This window comes from Muntiacus reevesi, chromosome 1 (genome assembly GCF_963930625.1).
Source record: "Muntiacus reevesi chromosome 1, mMunRee1.1, whole genome shotgun sequence".
NCBI classification, from domain to species: domain Eukaryota; kingdom Metazoa; phylum Chordata; class Mammalia; order Artiodactyla; family Cervidae; genus Muntiacus; species Muntiacus reevesi.
This window is the reverse complement of record NC_089249.1, coordinates 126393379-126395905: the sequence shown is the minus strand read 5'-3', so window position 1 is coordinate 126395905 and position 2527 is coordinate 126393379.

The following is a 2527-nucleotide window of genomic DNA, read 5'->3' as shown; positions in this document are numbered from 1 at the left end:
AGGAACCTGGCAGGCTACGTCCATGGGGTCACAAAGAGTCAGACATGACAGAGCACTAGCATAGATGGATCAGTGTCATAGTTTTCTGCATAAAGGTCTTTTGTCTCTTTAGGTAGGTTTATTCCTAGATAGTTTGTTCTTCTTGTTTCAGTGGTGAATGAAATTGTTTCCTCAATTTCTCTTTCTGGTTTTTCATTACTAGTGTGTAAGAATACAAAGGATTTCTGTGTATTAGTTAGATATCCTGCAACTTTGGTATACTTAATGGTTAGCTCTAGTAATTTATCTTCTGCTGGCATCTTCAGGGTTTTCTATGTATAGTATCATGTCATCTGGAAACAGTGAGAGTTTTCCTTTTTTTTAATCCTCCCTCTGGAGCCTCACTCTCCACATCTCACTCCTCCAGGTCCTCACAGATAGTAGCATTATTTACATAACCAGGACATGGAAGCAACCTAGATATTCATCCACAGATAAATGTATACAGAAGTTGTGGTACATATATACAATGGAACATTACAATTGCTTTCATCTTTAGTGTTAGAGTATTAGTCAATGTGCTGTTTTTTGCAGTTACTTCAATTCATTTCAGTCACTCAGCCGTGTCTGACTCTTTGCCACCCCATGAATCGCAGCACGCCAGGCCTCCCTGTCCATCACCAACTCCTAGAGGTTACTCAAACTCATGCCCATCGAGTCAATGATGCCATCCAGCCATCTCATCCTCTGTCATCCACTTCTCCTCCTGCCCCCAATCCATCCCAGCATCAGGGTCTTTTCCAATGAGTCAACTCTTCACATGAGGTGGCCGAAGTACTGGAGTTTCAGCTTCAGCATCAGTCCTTCCAATGAACACCCAGGACTGATCTCCTTCAGGATGGACTGGTTGGATCTCCTTGCAGTCCAAGGGACTCTCAAGAGTCTTCTCCAACACCACAGTTCAAAAGCATCAATTTTTCAGCGCTCAGCTTTCTTCACAGTCCAACTCTCACATCCATACATGACCACTGGAAAAACCATAGCCTTGACTAGATGGACCTTGGCTGGCAAAGTAATGTCTCTGCTTTTTAATATGCTGTCTAGGTTGGTCATAACTTTCCTTCCAAGTAGTAAGTGTCTTTTAATTTCATGGCTGCAGTCACCATCTGCAGTGATTTTGGAGCCCCCAAAAATAAAGTCTGACACTGTTTTCACTGTCTCCCCATCTATTTCCCATGAGGTGATGGGACCAGACGCCATGATCTTAATCTTCTGAATGTTGAGCTTTAAGCCAGATTTTCCACTCTTCTCTTTCACTTTCATCAAGAGGCTTTTTAGTTCCTCTTCACTTTCTGCCATAAGGGTGGTGTCATCTGCATATCTGAGGTTATTGATATTTCTCCCGGCAATCTTGATTCCAGCTTGTGCTCTCCAGCCCAGCATTTCTCGTGATGTACTCTGCATAGAAGTTAAATAAGTTAAATGTACTCTGCATATGTACTCTGCATATAAGTTAAATAAGTTAAATATACAGCCTTGACGTACTCATTTTCCTATTTGGAACCAGTCTGTTGTTCCATGTCCAGTTCTAACTGTTGCTTCCTGACCTGCATTTAGGTTTCTGAAGAGGCAGGTCAGGTGGTCTGGTATTCCCATCTCTTTCAGAATTTTCTACAGTTTATTGTGATCCACACAGTCGAAGGCTTTGGTGTAGTCAATAAAGCAGAAATAGATGTTTTTCTGGAACTCTCTTGCTTTTTCGATGACCCAGAGTATACTGGCAATTTGATCTCTGGTTCCTCTGCCTTTTCTAAAACCAGCTTGAATAACTGGAGGTTCACGGTTACTTAGGTTCGTTCTCCCCCCCCTCCCCGCCCCTTCAAAGTGGTTCCATTGAATCAGCAGTGGGGGTGGAGCACCCAGTCCACTTCTTTAGCCAGCATTTCTGACAGCCTGGCAGTGGGTCTCTGTCCACACTGTCTTGCAGTGGCCCTCCACCAGCCCTGAGCTCCAGGCAGTTCAACAAGGGGACCATCTACAGGCTCTCTGGCAGAGGTCAAGAACTGGCTCCTGTAGGAACACGACCCTCAGGAGGAGGTGGAGCTCAGAAGCTGGATCGAGGGACTCATCAGCCTGTCCATCGGCCCGACTTCCAGAAGGCTCTGAAGGACAGGATCATCTTGTGGAGAAACACAAGCAGACTTACAGACAAGGAAAACAATCTTATTGTTGCCAAAGGGGAAAGATGGGGGAGGGAGGGATAAATGAAAAGTTTGGGATTAACAGATACAAACTACTGTATACAAAAATAGATAAACAACAAAGATCTGTATAGCATAGGGAACTATGCTCAGTATCTTATAATAACCTATAATGGACAAAAATCTGAAAAAGAATATATTATATATATTTGTATAATTGAATCATTTGATTCTGTACACTTGATACTAATATAACCTTGTAAATTAGCCATTTTGCAATTAAAAACACTAATTGTACTATACACTTTTAAAAAAGAAAAATAAAGCATGAGAATGAATCAAATCAT